The sequence below is a fragment of the Macaca nemestrina genome, chromosome 6 (assembly GCF_043159975.1).
Source record: "Macaca nemestrina isolate mMacNem1 chromosome 6, mMacNem.hap1, whole genome shotgun sequence".
NCBI lineage: Eukaryota > Metazoa > Chordata > Mammalia > Primates > Cercopithecidae > Macaca > Macaca nemestrina.
Window position 1 is genome coordinate 158,202,499 of NC_092130.1, and position 25,407 is coordinate 158,227,905.

The 25,407-nt window shown below is 35.6% G+C and overlaps 1 protein-coding gene across 2 annotated transcripts in view; it reads left to right on the forward strand.

Annotated features, from left to right (window-relative positions):
* Positions 1 to 25,407, forward strand: part of LOC105472967 (cadherin 12) — a 1,136,463-nt gene that overhangs the window by 198,059 nt on the left and 912,997 nt on the right. The window lies entirely within an intron of this gene.

A 25,407-nucleotide genomic window follows, 5' to 3' on the forward strand; every position in this document is an offset into this window, starting at 1 on the left:
TGGGCTAATTCCCTCTACCTATACTTTGAGCATGTTATCTTATAATTGGAATTTTCTGCTCAAGAAAGACTTTTCTGATATTAAACATGGAAATACACTAAGAACTAACATTAATAGGAGTAGTAACAATAAAAATCTACAACGTGGATATTAACGGTTATCTCCGCTTATTTGTTTCCAAGAAAGACTCCCACCACACAGTGTAAAGATTCCCCATCAAATAGGCTAATGTCAAAACGGTAGTTCTGCCTGTAAACCCACTTACAGTAGCAGATAAGAGCCTGCCATTTCCCTTCTTAGTAGTTGCTGATATTGATGTTGTACACATGTTTCTGTAACGGGTAGCATGCAGAGAGTGATGCTTCATTACCCAAGATCATTTTGCACTTCGTTATCTCTTTCTCATGGATGAAGTGCACAAGATGAAGGGGGTTAACAGGCTAAAACCACCCTGGTAGACACAGTGCAGTGCATAATGAGCAGAGAATTCTTTTCCTTCTAACTTCTAAATGCCTACAGCAATTACGTTCTCTTTCTAATTATTCTCTTGCAAATGTGTACATACGATTTTGTGTTGAAAGAACATTGCTAAGGGAGTAAAGAATTGATAAACACTTGTCTTACAAAGGGAACTGCGGTCACTCTCTAAGCACACAGTTTAAATCTCTAATATTTCCAAGTACTGCTTTATAGTTCGTTTATATAATACGATCACAAACTAAGTGGTCAAACACTAGACATGGTTTTCATAGCTAAACAAAAATTAAAAATAAGAAGAGCAAACATATACCTATCACCAAGCTTAGGAAATGAAACAAATCCTACCTTTGAAGATTCCTGTGTGTATCTTCCCAAAGATTTTGCCTCTCTGTCCACTCTCTGTGATAGCCACTAATCATGAATGTTTTATTAATCATTTTCTAGCACTTATTTACAATTTTGTTATATAGGCATATCATCAAGCAATAATTTGTTTCCTTTTTCTGGTTTTAGCCTTTACATAATTGGAGTCAGACTAAGTGTATTATTTTATGATTTAATTTTCTGGTCATTTAATATTGACATTTATGTTACATAGACACCCATGCACATATGCACAAACATACATATAACTATTCACTAAATTATAGGATTTAGTGTGTAATGAATGTGTAAGCACATAATTTGTATTTGTTAACCTCTATAATTATATATATAATTATATATATTTATATATAATTATATATATATAACATATATATATATATAACTTTTCTTTACAGTCAAACAGTGCTGCTGTAGACAGTGTTGTGAATGTTGTGCATGTTCCTGGTACAGAATTGAGGTTCTCGAATAATGGATATCTGGATTTTATCATATGATTCCCCTTTAGATGTACTAGGTCATGCAAAAAAGGTATTCCGAAGCAATTATAGCAAACTCATACTATTAGCAATGCCAAGTGTATGTCAGTCTTTATACCTTGGCATTGCCATCTCATTTTCAAATAAGGACAGGCATTTTTGTTTGTTTAAGAAAGATCATATCACATTATGCCACCAAATGTCAAATAACCTAATGCAGTATAGCATTTCTTGTCTTTGAAACTCTACGTTTTCCAAATGCTAAATCAGCAGTCACTTAAATAAAACTCAACTCTGTTCTTTCTGCTGTTCCTCTTCTCTTCTTCCTTACTGTTCCCCCTTGCATTAGTATGTGAAAAATGTGAGTCTTTTGCTCTCCCACTCTCATGTGTGTGGTACCACAATGCGTAGAAAGAATTAAGTCCTTGGAAGGGAAAGCATTCATCTGAGTCAGAGTTCTGCCTAGCCTTGGGCAAGTCACCTAAGTTTTCATTAGCTCACACATTTCACGAAAGGAAAAGGGTAAATAACAAAGCCTATTCATAATAATCACTGTTGCAAACAATAGAAATATTGTATTCACAAGCCTGGCAGAGTGCCTGGTATATTTCAGGCAGTTAATAAAAGGTAGATAATATTTTTATTATGGAGACTTCACATTCAAGACCTTAGTCCTCATTTCACCCTCCTACCTTTTTTGACAGTCTCATTTCTCTACATCTGTCTTCATTAACCAGCTTGATTTTATCCTTCTACACATAACTTTGTAATTCAATACATTTTTTCACTTTGGATATTTTAAAAATGTCATATATTCATAATTGGCATTTCTTTGAACTACAGTTTTACAGACTAAATTCTAGTATTTTCATGCTTGTCCATCTTATCCTGTTCACAGTAGATATTTTGTTAAGCTTAAAGTAATTGGCAGGAAAAATAATTCTCTGCTTAAACTGAGAAAAAATATCATGAATATGTTGTCATTTATGTCACTTTGAGAAGATGGCAAAAAAAGTGTTGTTAAGATTTACCCTTTGTGATTGCCTAAATAATAAGCAGTCTATTAAATGGTACATAAAGCCAGGTTCTAAAGAAACAACTCCAAATTATACACTGCCTGTGAATATACTGAACATGTGTTTGATCCAAATCATATACCTGGGTCTATATGAAATGTATTTAACTTCTAACTTTGATTTAAACCTGAGCGTATGTGAAAAACAGGTAGGAAGGGTCATGGGAGGAATATCAGTAGAGAACTTAGATAAAAATACTGCACCCAAATTTTCCTAAACCCCATACAGTGAGCTAAAGAGAATTTCAAAACATAGATATTGGGGTTGAGTGAAGTTGCTCAGTCAGATCTGTCTAGTTTCTTCAATACCTATTTAGGTATAACAAAGCAGTTGGCAAATAATTAGATAAGAGCTTACCTCTCAATTTGTAAATTATTATAGTAGATGCTGTTCTGTGGTCTTGAGGATGTCAAAGCTGTCCTCTACGAAATAGTAGAAAAGAGTGGGATGATTGAAAAGTGGCTGAAGCAGCTGGGCACGGTGGCTCATGCCTGTAATCCCAGCACTTTGGGAGGCTAAGGCGGGTGAATCACGAGGTCAGGAGATCAAGACCATCCTGGCTAACAAGGTCTCTACTAAAAAGACAACAACAACAACAACAAAAATTAGCCGGGCGTGGTGGCGGGCACCTGTAGTCCCAGCTACTCGGGAGGCTAAGGCAGGAGTATGGCATGAACCCGGGAGACAGAGCTTGCAGTGAGCCAAGATCGCACCACTGCACTCCAGCCTGGGTGACAGAGTGAAACCCTGTCTCAAAAAAAAAAAAAAAAAAAAAAGAAAAAAAAAAAACTTACATTAACACTTGTCAAAATTTATCTTCTGTATACATGTAAGGTTGGCAGGTAAAATAAGCTTATTAAGAACCACTCTAAATCATAACAAAGTGAATTACTGGCAATTCACAAATATTTAGTTAAGAATTCACAGTTAGTAACAACCTTTCCAAAAGCTGATTAATAAGATATTGCAATGTACTTAAAGTCTATTTTCCAAAAACATATATATATTACTGTTAGCTCACTTTCAACTTGGAAGAAAGGAAACATTTATAAGATAATATTGACACTTTCCATGGAAATGTGAGTTCAGGGATTGCATAAAAATGAATTTTAATGGAATATTAGTTTTGACATAGTTGAAAAATAAATATTGCAATCATAGTAAAAAGTAATATCTGTAATAGAAAAATTAGTAGGAACTTGCTATTGTGTCCCCTAAATTCATATGTTGAAGTCTTAAACTTTATTGTGTTTTTTTGAAATATGTCCTTTAAGAGGTCATTAAAGTTAAATTAGGTCCTAAGGATGGAAACCTAATTCTATGAGATCGATGTCCTTACAAGAGGAGGAGGGAAAAACAGAGTGCTTTCTCTCTCTGTGACCAGTGAGGACACAGTGAGAAGGAAACCACCTACATTCTCCCTCAGGAGAAACAGAACATACTGTCAGCTTGATGTTTAACTTCCCAGCCTCCAGAACCATGAGAAATACATTTGGTTGTCAAAGCCACAGAAATCTATGATATTTTGTTATGGCATCCCAAGTTTACAAATATAGAACTAAATAATAATATGTGGAGAATAAAATAAAAATATTTGTATGCCGGAAAGTGTTACAGAATTTAAATATTAATACTATGTACCATTAATGAATGTTAACGATGAGCCAGTCCTTACCTACCAAAGTTAACACCATTACCTTCCTCCCTTTACTGCTGAAGAACCAGAGATACAGAGAAGACAAGTAACTCGTCCAAAGTGAGTTGCATATTGTGGGATGTGTTGAACTAAGGTTCTATATTAGGTAATTTGGCTCAGAAATCTAGGTTTCTAACCCATTTTGCATGCTTAGAGTGAATGTGGGTCTTTATATTATTCACATTATGAAACTATCACCCAGTAATGCTTCTTTCACTTGAAATAATTTTTGGAATCATCTCTTGGCTTAATTAAAAAGAAAACTAGAGTGGTTTATGAGCCACATAAGAAAATGAGTTTCTTTACTTCTTCTAAGTGATCACTTATTTGAAATACCAAATTAAATGTGTGACTAGTTTTCAAAATTTATATTTTTGATTAAGAACATAAACTAACCTAGGTTATGGATGCTTTGGTAATTTCATAAGCAGTGTTCTCGCAATGCAGTTGGCAGATAAATTGTGTCTCTTAAATGTTAGTGTGGTATAAACTAATCTAATTAGAAATTAGAAGATTTGAATTGTCCTGCATTCTTCTCACTAATTGTTCCTGTGACCTGAGCCCCATGTGTAAGTGTTTCATTGTTCGTGTTGTTGCTGTTGTTTTTATCTATAATCTTGCACTAATATTTGCTTTGTTTATTGCTACCGTGTTGGGAATCTAAAGAGAAAAACAATTATTTCCATAAATTTTAGTATTATGTTTGGGAGATACTTTTTAAATCAAATAGTTAATCCTCTTCTTTGGGAAGGAGAAAAGTGAGGCACAAATGAATATTGAGTTCCCTTAGTTACATTGTTAGAGGATGAGTATAATTCAGAAATTTTCTTTTGTTCATTTGGTGCTTCTTCAGGAATGGAAAACAACCAATTCATGCCTGAGTGCTGATCCACTATTTGATTTTTAGGGCACTTATAAGAAATGACAGCATGATTGATTGATTAATTGATTGATAGTTCTCCAGTAGTTGGTTTCCACTTAACCATTCCTCTTCTCTGAAAGAAAAGTCCAAAAGGAATGGTCCTTAATTTAGGTTAAAATTTTCTACTTCTGTAATTCATTATATTTTCTTGTTATCAATGAGTGTATAAAGATACGTGCATCATCTCCTTGACTTTGTCACAAAATGTGTCTTTTTTGGTAGGGCAGCCTATTGTTTCCTTTATATCTAGGAGTCTTTTTTAGTTTGTTTATTTATTGGATTCACAGGTGTATCTCGGAAATATTCTGGGATCAGATCCAGACCACTGAAATAAAACAAACATCACAATAAAGTGAGCATAAAAATCCTTTTGGTTTCCCACAGATAAAATTTTGTTTATATTATACTGTAATGTATTAAGTATGCAATAATATTATGTCTAAAAAAGTACATACCTTAATTTTAAAAATGCTTTATTACTAAAAAATGCTAATGAGCATCTAAGACTTCAATTAGTTGTGATCTTTCTCTTGGTGGAGGTTCTTGACTCATTGTTGATGAATGCTGACTGATCAGAGTGGTGGTTGCTGAAAGTTGGCTGTGGCAATTTGTTAAAATAAGAAAAAAATAAAGTTGGCCACATTGATCAACTCTTCCTTTCATGAAAGATTTCTCTGTCGCATATGATGCTATTGGATGAAATTTGACCCAAATTAGAACTTTTTTCAAAATTGAAATCAATCTTCTCAAACTCGACTACTGCTTTGTCCACTAAGTTTACGAAATACTCTAAATCCTGTATTGTGATTTCACCAATGTTCATAGCATCTTTACCAGAAGTAGATTCCATCACAAGAAACCACTTTCTTTGCTAATCCATAAAAAGCGACTCTTCATCCATTCAAGTTTTATCGGCAGATTTCAGCAATCTAGCCCCACATTCAGCTTCACTTCTAATTACAGTTTTCTTGCAGTTTCTACTACATCTGCAGTTACTTCCTCCACGGAAGTCTTGAACCCCTCAAAGTCATAAAGAAGAGTTGGAATTAGTTTCTTCCAAACTCCTGTTGATGTTGATATTTTGACCTCTTCATGGATCATGAATATTCTTGACAACATTTAGAATGGTGAATCTTTTCCAAAAGGTTTTCAATTGATTTTGCCCAGATCCATTAGAATAATCACTGTCTATGGCAACTATTGCTTTACAAAATGTATTTCTTAAATAATAATACTTGAAAGTGAAGATTACTCTTGAACTATGGGCTGCAGAATAAATGCTGACTTAGCAGGCATAGAAACAGCATTAATGTCCTTGTGTATCAGCAGTAATATTTTAGAAAAACATCTTGTTTTCTGAGCAATGGGTCTCAACAATGGGCTTAAAATATTCAGCAAATCAGGCTGTAAACAGATGATCTGTCATCTAGGCTTTGTTGTTCCATTTATAGAGCACAAACAGAGTAGAATTAAAATAGTTCTTAAAGACTCTAGCATTTTCAGAATGGTAAATGAGCACTGGTTTCAATTTAGTCACCAGCTGCATTGAGTCACCCTGTCCTTTGAAGAGAGTCACCCTGTCCTTTGAAGCTTTGAATTCAGGCTTTGACTTTTCCTCTCTATTAAAATCCTAAAAGGCATCTTCTTCCACTAGCAGGCTAGTTAATCTACATTGAAAATCTGTCATCTAGTACAGCTAAATTTTTTGGATAACATGCTGCAGCTTCTATATAAGCACTTACTGCCTTACCTTGCATTTTCAGGTTATGAAGAGGGCTTCTCTTCTCAAACCTCATGAATCAATCTGTGCTAGCTTCATTTTTTTTTAAAACATTTTATTTATTTATTTTTTTCTGTAGCTTTGCACTTCTCTCAGCCTTCATAGAATTGAAGAGAGTTAGAGTTTGGGCCTTACTCTGGATTAGACTTTGGCTTAAGAGAATGTTGTAGCTGGTTTGATCTTCTATTTAACTCACTGAAACTTTTTCCATATTAGCAATAAGGCTGTTTTGCATTCTTATTACTCATGTGTTCACTAGAGTAGCATTCTTAATTTTTTTCAAGAACTTTTCTTTTGCATTCATAACTTTGCTCACTTGTTATTTCAAGGGTCCTAGCAGCCTGTCTCAGTTTTCGGCATGCCTTCTTCACTATGCTTCACCATTTTTAGCTTTTGATTTAAGTGAGAGATGTGGGACTTTTCACTCAAACATTTAAAGGCCATTGAAGGGTTATTAATTGGCTCAATTGCAGTATTGCTGTGTCTCAGGGAATAGGGAACCCCAAGGAGAGGAACAAGGACAGGGAATGGCTTGTGGTTAGAACACGGAGAAGAGCAGACAGAACACACACATTTATTAATTAAGTTAATCATCTTATGTGGCCACTGTTCATGCCACCCCAAAACCAATCACAATAGTAACCTCAAAGGTCTCTGATCATAGATCACAATAATAGATAAATCACAGTGAAAATGTTTGAGAGATTATGAGAATTACCAAAATGTGACAGATGGACATGAAGTAAACACATACTGTTGGAAAAATGGTGCTGATAGACCTGCTCAATGCATGGTTGCCACAAACCATCAATTTGTAAAAAACAAAAAAACCCCGTAAAATCCAAAAGCAAAGCACAATGAAATGAGCTGTGCCTGTATTTTCTTTTACAAGTTTATGAAAGCTATTTCAATTCTTAGACTGCTTAATGTGCTCAACTTTAAATTCTTTTGGCAAGAGTTTAGCTTTAACTTGTTTGTTTACAACATCACCAAGAATGTGCTGAGTAAGTTGTAGGCATGCTATTGCCAAAAATTGCTTGCCAAATAGAACCTAGAATTCTTGTATATTCACATATTAGTATCCAAAAAGTGTGTTTATGAAATTAAAGTAATTCTATTTTGCCTTCATATGAGCTATTTTATTTATTCATAGAAATATAGTGTTTGAAGCAAACAGAAACTTTCTTTTTAATCAATGATAGGCAAATCACGCAAATTTCAGCAGCTCAGTTGGGACCTAAAGAAAGTAAATCACAATAGTGAGTAGACAGTAATGTGAAACCAGCTGACTACCTAGAGCGAACAATTGACATTATTACAATACAGATTTACGGGCTGAGAAAACGATTGGGAGTTCCCATTAAATGCTAGATCTATTTCATGAAGTCTTAGTGTTATTAAATATTTGCAGTCTCTTTCAATATACCTTGCACTTTTTTTTTTTTTTTATGCTAGGAGAGTCAGGTATCTCTGTGACCTTACTTTAATTTGATTTAAGCATCAATACAAAAGCTTCATAGGCACATTGTGAAGTAAAGTGATTTATTTTTTTCATTATTACCTCTGGGAATTATGGAGCATCCTGGACATAAATTCCAATGAGAGTCCCATTCACTTACACAGTAACAAAAAGTAAAGTCAATTCTACAGACAAAAACCGGAACAGTAAAGGATGAAATTGAATGGTGTATAACCATTAAATTATCCCTTTCAATGTAGAATTGTTATCTATAGATTTTTATCTGTACTAATGTTTGTATAATTGCTTCACTTTAACTTTGAAAACTTCAGTAAATCATTGTTTCGTAGTGATCCTATAAAGGCGTTATTCTGATTATGTAAATCTTAGTAAACTACATTTATTCCAAATTTTGTTTTAAATAAAATTAACAAAATGGTCAAATTGTTCACTAGGTATTTTTGTTTAACTCCCTATGGCCTCGACTTAGATATCTGGTGTTCTGATTTTCATAACTGTCATGATCAGTCATGAGATGAACTGGGCTCTCTAAGTGTAATACAATTTATTCTTTCATGGGCCAGTTACCTTTCTTTAATACCAGGGTCATGGACTTTACCCCTAAACCCATTTAACTTTTTTTCAAATGAATGTCATCTCAAGGTTATGGGGAAGGGAAAATTTATGAATCACAGCCAGTCAGACCAAATGAAGCAGAAAGACTTCGAGATCATTACTTCTAAAGAAACTGCCTCAAATAATTTATCCTTATGCCAATGAGAAAATTGTGTCATTCTAGTAGCCTAAGGACATCAAATGTCTCCATATAATTTAGCCCAAGAGTTCGCCAGAATGTTGAATTATGTAATTTTCATATAGTATTTTAGTCATGAATGAGGGGAAGTAGAACTACCAATGATCACTTCTGTCGAAAAGTGTTTGAAATTATTCTGCTCTATTATAGGGCAGAATTATTGGCATTATTCCACTCTACTACTGATGTATATTCATAAGTGATATATTGTCTTTTCCTCTTGTAAACAGTGAATTTACTTGAATATTTATCTGGCAAATATTTGAGATCTCATTGCATCTCAGTTTCTGTGCAATGAGTGTGGCCTACAAAAATGGAGGCCACATTTATTCCCAGCCTAGCAGGGGAAATTGCTATATAAATAACTAACATCCATTTACTCACCAAAACCAAGCATTGAATTACTTCAATATTAGGCATTATTCAAGACACTAGAAATATAGCAATGAAGAAGGCTGAGAAAGGCCCTCCCCAGGGATTATATTTTAGTGTGAGGAAACAGATAAACATATAAATTTTAAGATATCCTTTTAGTATTAGCCACACATTGATACTTGAATAGCAATTAGGCATTATTCAAGACACTAGAAATATAGCAATGAAGAAGCCTGAGAAAGGCCCTCCCCAGGGATTATATTTTAGTGTGAGGAAACAGATAAACATATAAATTTTAAGATATCCTTTTAGTATAAGCCACACATTGATACTTGAATAGCAAGAAGGAGTTGGCCAAATAATGCTCAGTGAGCAGAGCACCCTAGCCTTGGTTAGTGCCTTGGTTAGTGCAAAGGGTCTAAGACAAGAAGAAACCCAGCATGTTCAAAGAAGGGATTCTGTGTGGCTTGCAGGTGTGATGGTTAGTTTTAGGTGTAAACTTGAGTTAAGGAATAGCTAGCAAACTGGTAAAGCACTGCTCTGGGTGGGTCTGTGAGGGTGACTCCGGAGAAGATTGGTGTGGGATTCAGTAGACCGAGTGGGGAAGATCTGCCCTCTATGAGGGCAGGTACCATCAAGCCATCTGGGGCTCCAAATAGAACAAAAAATGTAGAGAAAATGTGATTTCCTCTCTCTCTCTCTCTATTGGAACTGAGACAATCTTCTCCTCTTGTCCTTGGATGTCAGAACTCTAAGACTTTAGGGTTTGCACTAGTACACCCTCAAACCCATTCTGGTTCTCAGGACTTTGGTCTTGGACTGAAAGGCACACCATCAGCTTCCCTGATTCTGAGACCTTCAGAATTGGACTAAGGCATACCTGCAGCATCATAGGGGCTTCAGTCTGCAGATAGCCTTTTGCAGGACTTCTCAGCCTCCATAATCAAGTGAGTCAATTTCCCTAAATCTCCTCATATGTCTACATCTATGTATGTATGTATGTGTCTATCTATTATATTGGTCAATCTCTCTAGAGAACCCTAACTAATACAGTAGGTGAGGGTGAAATAAAGTGGGGGAAGTTGGCGGAGGACACATCAGAAAGCTTGAAAATGTTAATACAACTTCAAGTGGAGGCTCTTAAAAGACTTTAAAATAGGGAATAAAATGATTGGTTTGTATTTTCCAAAGATGATTTTGGTTGCTGGTAGAGGATCATATGAATGGTGGCCAGAGAAGAAACAGGGAAACTTTTCCATTTTCCAAGCAAGACATAACAATGCGTGGATAATGATAAACATTGGAAATTGATGGGTTTGGCACGTTGTGCTCATTGGGAAGATGTAGGTTTGTAAGGTAAAGGAAAAGTTTTAAAAAATCATATATTTTTTTCAGGTTGGTGGCATTATAAGAAAGGGACAATCAATGCTATATGAAGAAAATAAAAACACAGCTCCCAGAGAACATGACAACTAAACCAATGGAAATTCAACAGCAGTAAAAAATTAGATGTTAAATTATATGAATGGGAATGAGCCAATGATGTAGATATCATGATAAAATAATTATAGGTGCTTCAGTGTGATTAGAGCAAAGAAGTAGGGGAGAATTGGAAAAACAAGATAACACAGAGTAGGGTTGTGCTAAGAAGTTTGGACATATCCTATAAGGAACAGAAATATAGGAGATATATGTTTTCAAATTATTAAAGTAATACATAACAAAAAAGTGTTAGATTTTCTGAAATCACTTGCTATTTTCAAAGGTATTTTGTATGTACTATCACATTGGTTCTCACTGTGAGCTGAAGCAAAAAAGTAATATTGTCTCTCTCGGTGAAGGTGAGCAAAAGAAAATTTGTCATGGAGGCTGGCAAAACTATAATGAACTTCAGGGCAAAATTTAATAGAGTGGATCCATATCAGAGAAATCAGATGAATATATGGTTTTATTGTATGACTGTTGGCTGCAGATCATCAAAATTAGGGCTATTTTGTTACCACTTCCTTTACTGCTTATTTTCTCTCTGCTCCTTTCCCTGCATATGGTCGTTACTCAATGTATTTGTTAAATTCATTATTTTTTTTTCTGAAAAGAATGAATAAAGAGAAATAAAAAGTTTTATTTGCAGAAATTAAGTAAAAGACAGTCCTAAGTTAAATCTTCCTGATTAATAGGTTGACTGTGAGTCACTGAGGTCTGAAACAGTATGTGCTTTGAGGGCTCCCTCTTGAATTTCTGATTCAACTGTATTGGGGTGGATTGTATTAAAAATGTTTCATGTTCTACTCTGAGGCACTCATCCTGAGCACCAGAGACCTAAGCAGAATGGGACTAATCAGTGGGGAGAGAATCAGCAAACTGAGTTTATCAAGTAAAAATAAAATGATTTGCTCCTTTACAAGGACTTAAGTCTTTGGAAACTGGCAAGTGAAAATGTTATTTCCAAGTCTCATAAACTAGCACATGCAGAACTCTTGATAGCCCAACCAACAGTCTGGATCCCTCTTGGTTCCAATTCAGTTTAGAGCAGTCTGCAGTTGGCTCATGTTGGCTGTGGTCCGTGTCAAGACGGCTACTTGCAGATAAAGATTTGCAGATCAATTAATGGAAATTTGAAAAAAAAAAAAAGAAAAAAGCTTAAATATCATCCCAGAAAGATTTAAAAACTTGCCCAGCCACATTAGTGGTTATTGAAAATGTTGGAACTAGGACTCAGCTTATATAGCTCTATATAACTTGGAAGTCTGAATTAGCTTAACCTTTACTGCTTGCACTCCTCTCTGCTCCGTGCCATGATTCTGGATTGCTTGTAATTCCTCTCCACACACATCACTCTACTTCACAGCCTTCTAATTTGCTTCATGCTATCCTCAGTCCCTGAAGTATCCTTTCCACTAATCCTCTTCAAAGCTAACTACTACTATTCAATTCACTGGCAATTTAGCCAAGACCTCTCCTTCTCCAGGCATTCTTTTTTTTTTTTTTTTTTTTAACTTACTTTTTGTGAGACGGACTCTCCCTCTGCAGGCTGGAGTGCAGTGGCGCAATCTCGGCTCACTGCAAGCTCCGCCTCCCGGGTTCCCGCCATTCTCCTGCCTCAGCCTCCGGAGTAGCGGGGACTACAGACGCCGGCCACCACGCCTGGCTAATTTTTTTTTTGTATTTTTAATAGAGATGGGGGGTTCACCTTGTTAGCCAGGATGGTCTCGATCTCCTCAACTCGTGATCCGCCCGCCTTGGCCTCCCAAAGTGCTGGGATTACATTCTCCAGGCCTTCTTACCTGACAACCACCCTCCTGACAGAGAAAGTACTCACAGCCTGTCCTTGTGTAACTCCTGAGCATGCTTCTACCATCAAGGTATGTGTGTGTGTGTGTGTGTGTGTGTGTGTTTAATGTATTCAGCTATGATGGTTAACACTTAGTGTCAACTTAATACTTACGGTCAACTTGATTGGATGGGAGGATGCGAAGTACTGTTCCTGGGTGTGTCTGTGAGGCTGTTGCCAAAGGAGATTAACATTTGAGTCAGTGGGACGGGCGCGGTGGCTCACGCCTGTAATCCCAGCACTTTGGGAGGCCGAGGCGGGCGGATCACAAGGTCAGGAGATCGAGACCATCCTGGCTAACGTGGTGAAACCCCGTCTCTACTAAAAAATACAGAAAATTAGTCAGGCACGGTGGCGGGCGGCTGTAGTCCCAGCTACTCGGGAGGCTGAGGCAGGAGAATGGCGGGAACCCGGGAGGCGGAGCTTGCAGTGAGCTGAGATCCGGCCACTGCACTCCAGCCTGGGCAACAGAGCGAGACTCCGTCTCAAAAACAAAACAAAACAAAAACATTTGAGTCAGTGGACTGGGAGAGACAGACCCACCCTCAGTCTGGGTGGGCACCATCTAATCAGCTGCCAGCCAGCTAGAATGAAAGCAGGCGGGGGACATGGAAGGACTAGACTGGCTGACTCTTCCAGCCTCCATCTTTCTCGGGGTGCCGGACGCTTGCCGCCCTCAAACATCAGACTCCCGAGTTTTTCAGCTTTCGGACTCTTGGACCTACACCAGTGGTTTGTCAGAGGTTCTTGGGCCTTTGGCCTGACTGAAGGTGCACTGTCAGCTTCCCTACTTTTGAGGTTTGGGGGTGCTGCCTGGCTTTCTTCCTCCTCAGCGTGCAGATGGCCTGTTGTGGGGCTTCACCTTGTGATCTTTTGAGTCAAAGCTTCTTAATTAACTCCCTTTCGTATATACATCTATCTTAATATTCCTGTTCCTCTAGAGAACTAGAATACATGAGTTCCCTCATTAAACGCTCAGCTTCTAGATGAGTGTTGTTGTATTGGCTGTTCTCAATCCAGAACTTAATGTAAGTCTTAACACGTAGGAAATGATCAATGATTTATTATTATTGTTATTGTGTGTGTGCTTGTATGAGTGAATTAGTCTGAGCCCTATCTTTTGCTTCTTTCTTGGGTTCTTCTTGGCTGAAATATAAAATTTCCTGTCAGAGGAATTGTCAGGAAAAAGAAACAGCAACAATAACAGTAACAATTGGAAGCTGAAGAAGTTGTACTGTACAGAATCTCCACTGTAAGGTACATATTGCTAACTCTTATTTTTTTCTCACTGAATATCATAGTAACTGACCAAAGAGGAATACGTTTTCATTGATATGCTTTGATGATTGAGACTTTTAACCAATTGCATTTAGAAAGATAAACAACTTTTATGTCCACCAAATAAAGGAAAACACACCAGTTTGTCAATTTGTTCGAAGAGACTTTAATGAGACCATGCTCCCCAGTCATCTGCTGATCCTAAGAGAGGAAGCGCAATCTGCGCCATTTTGCTGTTCTGACTGGGCAATTTACTGTATTTTATTCCCTGCCTGTGAAACGGAGTACTTTTGTCCTGTGCTTATGCAGCACTTTGTAGCATCTGGTGCTTGTTAGAGAAAATGTTTTAGTTTCTTTTCCTTTTTCTCCTTTCTTTAAAGTGATCATCACCCGTGTAAGGAAGGACTTTTCAGGGTTACCTTGTAGTTGCTCAAAGGGAAGTGGATAGTCATTATTGCCTGGAGGTGAGGTTAGTACAAAGAATTTTCTTCACGTTTTCCATAGAGTACAAGTTTACAGAAAAGCTGACTTATTACCAGTAGTAACAATGTTTTAAGGGCTCTTTTGGAATAATTATAGCCTTACATTGTGCGATTTTAATATTGCTGAAAAAAACCTAAAGAATATATTTTGCATATATAAGCTGAAATTGTGTGTATGAATATAATACATTAACGGATTTGCTGATGTGTTTATTGATGAATATATGATTTCTGCCTGTCAGAGTAGCATTAAAAAATATGAGGACTATTGGGGTAACCACCTTAGTGACCTTCATCCCCATAGCTAATCATGTACTATAGATAACATTAAGTCTTTTCTTAACATCACCATTACCATCCTAATATCAGCATCCTAAATAAAACCGACATGAAATTACTGACCTGTTCATCCAGCTGTTCCCCTATATACAACTTGTCCTCTTCAGTGTTCCACAAAGTACCACTGCATTTATTTATTTACTTTTAAAAACATTTTTACCAAGATATAATTCACAAGCCATAAAATGGCTTCAACCAGTTAAAGTATAAAATGTAATGGTTTTTAGTATATACAGAGTTGTACAACCATCAGCAAAAACTAAGTTAAAAATATTTTCATCACCCTTTCCTCCGCCAAAGTAACCATTAGCCATCACTCCCTGTTGATCCTCCCTCATCCATTGTCATTCACAATTATTTATCATCTTATAGATTTGCCTATTCTAGACATTTTATATAGGTCTATTTTAACAACCTGTCATTTTTTAAATAACTAGCTTCTTTCACTTACTATAACATTTTCATGGTGCATCTGTACCGAGGAATATATTAATAATACTTGATTTTTATTACTAAAGAATATGCCATTGTTTGGATATACAATATTGCATTTATCCATTCATTAGTTTTCAGATATTTGAGTAGTTTCCACATTTTAATTATTATAAACAATGCCAATATGAATATTAGTTTCAAGTTTTTGTTTGGACATATGTTTGCATGTCTCTTGCATGTACACTTAGGGGTGCAAATACTTGGTTATATATAGGTAACTCTACGTTTAACAAGCTGAGAAACCTTCAAACCATTTTTTCAAAACAACTACATTATTTTATATTCTCACTGGACATATATAACATCACCACTTTTTATTATTTTTCTTTTTGAATTACAGCCATCTTAATGAATGCAGTGGTATCTCATTGTGGTTTTGATTGGGGCTACCTAATTAATGATGTTGAGCACATTTTCATATGCTTATTGATAATTTGTATGTTTTCTTTGGATAAATGTCTACTAATTTTATTTGGTAATCCTTTTCTTAGTTTTCTTAATGATTTTCTTAATTATAATATTTCTCTATAATATTTCTTTTTATTATTGAGTTGGAATTATTTATTTATTTATTTTTATTTTATTATTTTTTTGAGATGGAGTCTCGCTCTGTGGCCCAGCCTGGAGCAGTGGGTGCAATCTCATCTGACTGCAACCTCAGCCTTCTGGGTTCAAGCAATTCTCCTGCCTCAGTCTCCTGAGTAGTTGGGATTACAGGTGCATGCCACTACGCCTGACTAATTTTTGTATTTTCAGTAGAGATGAGGTTTCACCATGTTGGTCAGGCTGGTTTCAATCTCCTGACCTCGTGATCCACCTGCCTTGGCCTCTCAAAGTGCTGGTATTACAGGTGTGGCCACCACGCCCAGACTGGAAAATATTTTCATATTTGTTCTAGGTAAAAGCTCCTTTTCAGATATATAATTTGAAGACATTTTCTTCCATTCTGTGGACTGACTTCTCACTTGCTTCATGATGTCCTTTGAAACACAAAGGTTTTATCATTGGTGAAATCCAAATTACCAACTTTTTTCATTTCTTAGGTTTTGGTGTCCTATCTAAGAAACCATTGCCTAATTCAGGCTCACAAAGATTTAATCCTACCTTTCGCTTATAAGTTTGTAGTTTTACCTCTTCTATTTTGTCCATGAGAAATTTTGTATGAATTCTTGAATGGAGGTTGAGAATGAAGTCTGACTTCGTTCTTTTGCATGTGTGTATCTGGTTGTCCCATCACTCATTGTTGAAAAGAAAATTGTGTCCCCATTGAATTTTCTTGGCAGTTTTGTCAAAACTGGGTAAACATAAATGTATGGGCTTATTTCTAGACTCTCAATTTTATTCCTTTGTTCGCTATGTCTATTCTTATGCTTAGATCATGCCGTCTTGATTACTGCACTAAGAAGTAAATTGTGAAATTGGAATGTGAATCCTCTAAATTTGTTTCTCCTTCTCAAGAGGTTTTGTCTATTCTAAGTTCCTTACATTATGTGATCATCTTGACAATTTCTGCCAAAAACCAAAAAAAAAAAAAAAAAAAAAATCCAGCTGTGATTTTGGTAGAGATTGTGTTAAATATGTGGTTCAATTTGGGGAGTATTGTCATCTTAACAATAACAAATTATCTGATCTATGATGTAGAGACAACTTTAGATTTACTTATATCCTCTGTAATATAATTAAATTATGTTTTGAATTTCACAGTGAATGAATATTTCACTTCTTTTGATAAGTTTATTTCCGAGGAATTTATTTTTTCTTAATTTTACTGTAAATTAAATATTCTTAATTACATTTTTGGATTATTCATTGCTAGTATGCAATTGATTTTTGCACACTGATTCCATTACTGAAAGTGGAATATGAAAGTATTCAGCTGTGATCTTGAATTGTATATTTTTCCTTTAATTTATGCCCATTTTTGCTTCATGTATTAACAAATTGTGTTATAGCACCAAATACATTCATAATACTTGTGTTTTCTTGATGCATTGAAAATGTTATCATTATAATATGTTCATATTTGTCTCCGTAATAATTTTTGTCTTAAAGAATATTTTGTCTTTATTAGTATAACCACTATTACTCTCTTTTGGTCTTTTGTCTTGTTACTATTTATAGTCTATAGTCTATATTTTAATGTGTTTTTCATTTTCATATTTCTCATTACTGCCTTCTTTTGTGTTAAATATATAAATTCTAGTATACCATTTTGATTCAGTTTTATTGTTTTTAAGTTAATTTTCTTAGTGATTTGCCTAGGGATTATCACTACCATCTTAATTTAGAATAATCTTGTTCAAATCTTCTAAACTTAATTTCAATACTATACAAAAGCTTTATAGTGATATGGTCCTTTCCCTTCCTCTTTTTATGCATTATAATTGTTCATTTATATGCTAATATATTATAATCCCATCTGTATTAGTCATAGCTCTGTAGAGAAAGAGAATTAATAGGAGATGTGTATCTTCTACTGAATATATAAAGCGATTTCTTATAAACTATTGGCTCATGAAATTGTAGAAGGTAAGAAGTCTCAGAATCTGCCTTCTGTGAGCTGGAGGTCCAGGAAAGCTGGCTCAAAGCCTGAGAACCAGAGAGAAGATTATACAGATTCTAGCCTAGATTTGAAAGCCTGAGAATCAGGAGTTCTAAGAACAGGAGAAGATCACTGTCATACCTTAAACAGTCTGGCCATTAGTTTAACATTCCTCCACCTTTTCATTCTATTTGAGTCCTCTATAAATGGGATGAGGCCCACCACCCTGGAGAGGTGCTTCTACTTTACTCTGTCCACCAATTCAAATGTTAGTGTCCTCCAGATGCACCCGCATAGATACACTCAGAAATAATGTTTAACCAGCTATCCGAGAATCCTTTGACCCAGTAAAGTTGAAATATAAAATTAACCATCACATTATTCCAATAAGTTTATAACCATTGCATTATATAATATTTTAAAATAATAAGAGAAGAAAAGACTTATAAACAAGAATACTTTGCACTAACTTTTATATTCACTTTTATATAACTTTTATAGTTGCCTTACCTGAGTTCTTTATTACCTTTGCCTTTACCTGATTCTTTATTAGCTTGTGTTTATTCATGTTATTATTCCGTGACTTTTAATTTAAAATTGAATGACTCCCTTTAGATGGTTTTTGTGGGTATTCTACTAGCAATGAATTCTCTTATTTAATATAAGAATTTCTTAATTTCTTTTTTATTTTGAAAAGTTCATTTTACTGGATATAACATCGTTGGTTGACTGTCTTTTTCATTCCCTTTGAGTGTGTATTATGACTGCCTCCTGGCATCCCTTGTTTCTGATGGCAAGTCAGCTGTTAATTTGATTGAGGATGCCCTGTATGTGAGCAGTTTAGAATTTATATTTATCCTGTTTTGTTTTTGTTTTTTTTTTTTCCTGCTTTTGAGGTTCTTCTTTTAGTTTTGACTTTCAGCAGCTTGAATATGATGTGTCTGTAACTGGGGGTGGATCTCTTTGAGTTTATCCCATTTTGAATTTATCAAGATTCTTGGTGGTAGAGATTAATATTTTTCATCACATTTAGGATGTTTTCAGTCATTATGTATCCACATACTATTTATTTCTCTCTCTCCTTTCAAGCTGAGACTCCCAATATACATTTGTTAGTACAGTTGATGGTGCCCTACAAATCTCTGAGGTGCTGTTCACCTTTGCAATTATTTTTCTTTCTGCATATTATTCTGGATTATCTCAACTGTGTTATCTTCATGTTCATGGATTCTTTCTTCTGCCAGCTCCAAATAACTTTGGAACATCTTCAGTGAATTTTAATGTAATTATTGTGCTTCTCAATTCCAAAATTTTATTTCACCCGTCTTTTCTTTAAATAATTCATATCTCTTTATTGTTGCTCTGTATTTGGTGATACATTGTTTATAAAGATTTTTTAAAATTTTTAAACAATTTTTCAGTTCTTTTTTTAATTACTTAATTTATTTGTTAACTTCTATTTTAGTATCAGAGGTGTATGTGCAGGTTTGTTATATAGGCAAATTGTGTGTCATGGGGGTTTGGTGTACAGATTATTTTGTTACCCAGGTAATAAGTACACACCCAATAGGTAGTTTTAAGATCCTCACCCTCCTCCAAACCTCTACCCTCTTTTACATCCTGATGTCTCTTGTTCCCTTCTTTGTTGATGTTATTTGGATCTAAGTCTCCACCTAGATCACATGTCAAATTGTAATCCCCATTGTTGGAGGTAGGGTCTGGTGGGAGGTGATTGGATCATGGGGTTACATCCTTCATAAATAGTTTAACACCAACCTCTTGGTGCTGTCTTGTAATAGAGTTCTCACAAGATCTGGTTGTTTAAATGTGTTTAGCACCTCTCGCTTCCTCTCTTCCTTCTGCTCCAGTCATGTAAAGTGCTGGCTTTACCTTTACCTTCCACCAGGATTGTAAGTTTCCTGAGGTAAGAAGCAGAATGCCAGAAGCAGATGCCAGCATCATGCTTCCTGTATAGCCTGCAGAACCATTAGCCTTTTAAACCTCTTTCTTTATAAATTACTCAGTCTCAGGAGTTCCTTATAGCAATGTGAGAATGGGTTAATACATTTGTGTCCATGGATACTCAATGTTTAAGTCCCACTTGCAAGTGAGAACCTGCGGTATTTGGGTTTCTGTCCCTGCATTGGTTCACTTAAGATAATGACCTCCAGCTCCATCCATGTTGCTGCAAATGACATGATCTCATTTGTTTTAAGGCTGCAAAGTATTCTATGGTGTATATATACCACATTTTCTTTATCCAGTCTAGCAATGATAAACATTTATGTTGATTCTATGTCTCTAATATTGTGAATAGTGCTGCAATAAGCATATATGTGCATGTGTCTTTATGCCAGAAGTCTTTATCTTCCTTTGGGTATATACCCAATATTGGGATTGCTGAGTCGAATGGTAATTCTGTTTTAAGTTCTTTGAGGAATTGCCAAACTTCTTTTTGCAATGGCTAAGCTAATCTACGTTCCCACCAGCAGTGTATAAGGATTCCCTTTTCTCTAAAACCTTGATAGCATATGTTATTTTTTGACTTTTTAATAATAACCATTCTAACTGTTGTGAGCTGGTATCTCATTGTTGTTTTGATTTTCATTTCCCTAATTAAGTAATGTTCAGCATTTTTTCATATGCTTAATGTCTGCATGTATCTTTTCAGAGGTGTCTGTTCATGCACTTTTCCCACAATTTCATGGGATTGTTTTTTGCTTGCTAATTTGTTTTTATGTAGTTGTGTTTGGTTGAGGCCTCCTCAGCTGCTTGTTATGATGGGTAGAATTAAAAGCGTGAGAAGGATATTTATGTTTGTTGATGGATAAATTTGATATATAATTGAGATGGGAGCTAATTTTTGTCATGTGAGGAGGAGTAGGCCGGAGATTAGGGGGTTCCTTGGGTGACTATAGATTCTGGATATTATACCTTTATTGGATGCTTTATTGGTGCTTTATTGGTGTTTCCTAGAGTATCTTCAAGGATTTTGTTAGTTACAGGTTTTATGTTTAAGTCTTTAACCTGTCTTGAGTTGATTTTTGTGTGTAGCGTAAGAAAGTGGTCCAGTTTCAATCTTCTGCATATAGCTAGCCGATTATCCCAGTAGCAGTTTCTAAATAGGTAGTTCTTTCACCATTGCTTGTTTTTGCCGACTGTTGAAGATCAGATGCTTATGGTGGACATTTTATTTATTAGTTCTCTATTAAGTTCCATTGGTCTATGTGACTGTTTTTGTATCAGTACCATACTGTTTTGATTTAGAATAGTTTTAGCCTAGTTTGAAGTTGGGTAATGTGATACCTCCAGTTTTGTTCCTTTTATTTAGGATTGCTTTGGTTATTTGGGCTCTTTTTTGGTTCCATATGAATTTTAGAATAGTTTCTTTTTTTCTAATTCTGTGATGAATGATGTTGGTAGTTTCACAGGAATATCAACAAATGTGTAAATTGTTTTGGGCAGTATGGCCATTTTAACAATATTGCTTCTGCCTATCCACGAGCATGGAATGTTTTTCCATTTGTTTGTATTATCTCTGATTTCTTTGAGCAGTGTGTTATAATTCTCTTTGTAGAGATCTTTCACCTTCCTCCTTAACTGTATTCCTAGGTATTTTATTTTATTTTGATTATTGTAAATAAGATTGTGTTCTTGATTTGGCACTCAGCTTGGACATTTTTGGTGTATAGAAACCTACTGATTTTTGTATATTGATTTTGTATTCTGAAATTTTGCTGAGGTTGTTTATCAGACCTAGGAGCTTTTGGGCAGAGACTATGGGGTTTTCTAGCTAAAATATCATGTTGTCTGCAGACACAGATAGTGTGACTTCTCTTCGTATTTAGATGCCATTTATTTATTTCTCTTACAAGATTACTCTGACTAGGATTTCCAGTACTATAGTGAACAATAGTAATAAGGGTGGGCACCCTTGTCTTGTTCTGGTTCTCAAGAGTAATGCTTCCACCTTTTGCTCATTCAGTATGATGTTGGCTGTGGGTTTGCCATAGATGAATCTGATTATTGTAAAGTATGTTTCTTCAGTGCCCTGTTGGTTGAAGGTTGTTAAAATGAAGGTATGTTGAGTTTTATCAAAAGCGTTTTCTGTATCCATTGAATTGATGTGGTTTTGTTTTTAGTTCTGTTTATGTAATAAATCAGATTTATAGATTTGAATATGTTCAACAAATCTTGCGTTCCAGAATGAAGCCTACTTAATCTAGGTGGATTAGATTGTGATATTCTGCTGGATTCAGTTTGCTAGTATTTTGTTGAGAATTTTTGCATCTATGTTCATCAAGGATATTGGCCTGAAGTTTTTGTGTGTGTTTGTGTGTTTGTGCATGTGTGTCTCTGTCAGGTTTTGGCATCAGAAAGATGGTGACTTCAGAGAATGAGTTAGGGGAGGAGTCCCTTTGATTCCATCTTTTGAAATAGTTTTAGTGGGAATGATACCAGGTTTGTTTTTTTTTTTATATGTCTGGAATAACCCAGCTGTACATCCATCTAATCCTGGACTTTTCCTGGTTGGCAGGCTTTTTTATTACTAATTCACTTTTGTAACTCATTTTCTATTCAATATTTAAATTTATTCCAGGTTCCATCTTGGGAGTTTATGTTTCCAGAATTTTTTTTTTTCCATTTCTTGTAGGTGTTCTAGTTTATATGCATAGAGTTGTTCATAATAGTGTCTGAGAGTTTTTGTATTTCTGAAGGGTCAGTGGTATCGGTAGCACCCACTCCCGATGGTTATGTGAGTTCTTTTCTATTTCCTAGGTGTCTCGGCTGGTTTGAGAAATAAAGGGAAAGAGTACAAGAGAGAGAAATTTAAAGCTGGGTGTCCGGGGGAGACATCACATGTCAGCAGGATCCGTGATGTTCCCTGAGCCATAAAACCAGCAAGTTTTTATTAGCGATTTTCAAAAGGGGAGGGAGTGCACGAATAGGGTGTGGGTCACAAAGATCACATACTTCAAAAGGTAATAAAATATCACAAGGCAAATGGAGGCAGGGTGAGATCACAGGACCACCAGATGAGGCGAAATTAAAATTGCTAATGAATTTTCAGGCACGCATTGTCGTTGATAACATCTTATCAGGAAACAGGGTTTGAGAGCAGACAACCTGTCTGACCAAAATTTATTAGGTGGGAATTTCCTCATCCTAATAAGCCTGGGAGCACTACAGGAGATCGGGGCTTATTTCATCCCTTCGGCTTTGACCATAAAAGATGGCACGCTTTGAGGGGGCTGTTCATAGGCCTACCCTCAGGGCGCATTCTCTTTCTCAGGGATGTTCCTTGCTGAGAAACAGAATTCAGCAATGTTTCTCCTGTTTGCTTTTGAAAGAGGAGAAATATGGCTCTGTTCCATCTGGCTCACCAGCGGCCAGAAGTGTTATCTCTGGTGTTCCCTGAACATCACTGTTATCCTGTTCTTTTTTCAAGATGCCCAGATTTCATATTGTTCAAACACACATGCTCTACAATTTGTGCAGTGGACACAATCATCACAGGGTCCTGAGGCGACATTCGTCCTCCTCAGCTTATGAAGAAGAAGACAGGATTAAGAGATTAAAGTAAAGAGAGCCGTAGGAAATCACAAGGGTATTGATTGGGGAAGTGATAAGTGTCCATGAAATCTTCACAACTTATGTTCAGGGATTGCAGTAAATGCAGGCATTAGAAATTATAAAAGTATTAATTTGGGGAACTAATAAATGTCCATGAAATCTTAACAATTTATGTTCTTCTGCTGTGGCTTCAGCCGGTCCCTCTGTTTGGGGTCCTTGGCTTCCCGCAACACAGTGGCAATGTCCCCATTGTCATTTCTGATTGTATTCATTTGGATATTCTGTCTTTTTTATTTGTTAATCTAGCTAGCAGTCTATCAATCTTATTTATTCTTTCAAAAAATCAACTTCTGGATTCATTGATCTTTTGTAAATTTTTTGCATCTCAATTTCCTTCAATTCAGACTTGATTTTGGGTATTTCTTGTCCTCTGCTAGCTTTGATATTGGTTTATTCTTATTTCTCTAGTTTCTCTAAGTGTAATGTTATATTGTTAATTTGAGATCTTTCTAACTTTATGATGCTGGTGTTTAGCACTATAAACTTCCCTGTTAACATTGCCTTGGCTGTGTCCCAGAGATCCTGGTATGTTGTGTTGTCATTAGTTTCAAAGAACTTATTCATTACTGGCTTAATTTCGTGGTTTACCCAAAAGTCATTCAGGAGCAAGTTGTTTAATTTCCATGTAATTGTACAATTTTGAGCAATCTCCTTAGTATTGATGTTTATTTTTAATGCATATGATCCAAAAGTGTGGTAGGTATGATTTTTTTTTTTTTTTGAATTTGCTGAGAATTGTTTTGTGGCTGATTGTGTAGTCAGTTTTATAGTATAGGTCATGTGCAGACAAGAAGAATGTATATTCTGTTGTTTCAGATGGAGAGTTCTTTAGATGTCTGTTAGGTCTATATGGTCAAGTGTCAAGTTTGAGTCCTGAATATCTAGATTTCTGCCTTGATGATTGATCTAATAATGTCACTGCAGTGTTGAAGTCTCTTATTTTTATTGTATTGTCATCTAAGTTTCTTCATAGGTCTCTAAGAACTTGCTTTTATGAATCTGGGTGCTCCTTTGTTGGGTGCTCATATATATATTTAGGATAATAAAGTCTTCTTGTTGAGTTGAGCTGTTTACCATTATGTAATAGTCTTGTTTGTGCTTTTAATTTTAATGTAATCTTTGTTGGCTTAAAGTCCGTTATGTCTGAAATTAGATTATTCACCCCTGCGTTTTTTTCTGTTTTCCATTTTCTTGGAAGATTTTTCTCCATCCTTTTACTTTTAGCCTACGTGTATTGATTGTATGTGAGATGGGTGTCTTGAAGACAGCATACAGTTGGGTCTTGCTTCTTTATCCAACTTGCCCCTCTTTGTCTTTTAATTGGGACATTTAGCCCATTCACATTTAAGATTAATATTGATATGTGCAGAATTGGACCTGTCAGTAAGTAGTTATCTGATTATTATGCATACTTAATTGTGTAGTTGCTTTATTGTGTCAATGGTATATGTACTTAAGTGTGTTTTTGTGGTAGTTAGTAATGATCTTTCACTTTCCTGTTTTGCACACCCTTAAGGACCCCTTGTAAAGTGGCAAGGAATTCTCCTAACATTTGCTTGTCTGCAAAGGATCTTATTTCTACTTCATTTATAAAACTTAGTTTGGCTGGATGTGAAATTCTTGATCCCAGAGTTTTTTTATTTTTTTTAATTTTTTCTATAATAGTGAATATAGGCATACAATCCCTCCTGGATTGTAGGATTTCTGCTGAAACATCTGCTGTTAACCTGATTGGATTTGTTTTGTAGGTCGCGTTGCCCTTTGCTCTAACTGTTTTTAATATATTTTTCTTTTATCTCAGCCTTGGAGAATCTGATGACTACATGTCTTGGGGATAATCA